Source organism: Solanum tuberosum, unplaced genomic scaffold (assembly GCF_000226075.1).
Source record: "Solanum tuberosum cultivar DM 1-3 516 R44 unplaced genomic scaffold, SolTub_3.0 scf00498, whole genome shotgun sequence".
Taxonomy (NCBI): Eukaryota; Viridiplantae; Streptophyta; class Magnoliopsida; order Solanales; family Solanaceae; genus Solanum; species Solanum tuberosum.
In genome coordinates, this window is record NW_006239463.1 from 132,039 (window position 1) to 132,637 (window position 599).

A 599-nucleotide genomic window follows, 5' to 3' on the forward strand; every position below is an offset into this window, starting at 1 on the left:
AGTTTAGTATTTATAGACTTCAGAAAATACTGTTGGCGGATCGTTCGACGAGGTTAGTCGGAATCGCCGATTAACTCGGTGATTCGCTCTGTCGTGTAGTGGTCACCGTCTTCCACTAGTTTCATTATCATCGTGCTCTGTATCATTGGGCGACATAGTACTACTTCGCGGAACTATTCGGCAAAACGCCGACTGCTCCTTTTATCGCCTTTTTGATCCTGCTCCTTCAGGGTTTCGTGTACTGTAACAAAAGGCGGAGTGCGTCCCTTCGGTAAATCGCCAAGCATGCTTGGCGATGCTCAGGCTTCAGCTTTTTCAATCTTTTCAGCCTTTTTGTTCCTTTTTGCGCCTAAGTGTCCATGCTTCCACTAAAACTTCAAATACCTGAAACTTTAGTATTTTCATCAGATATTTAGAATAAATAAGCATTTGAGGACACTATTCTACTAAAATAAAGCCCTAATGAGTCCAATTTGTGGACACATCATTGATCGGTCATTAAAATAATTAAACAAGAAGGTAAGCATAAATCATAAGAAAACTCATCTCATGCTAAAAACAAATATTGTTACACCATTAATCGTAGGTACAACCCTATA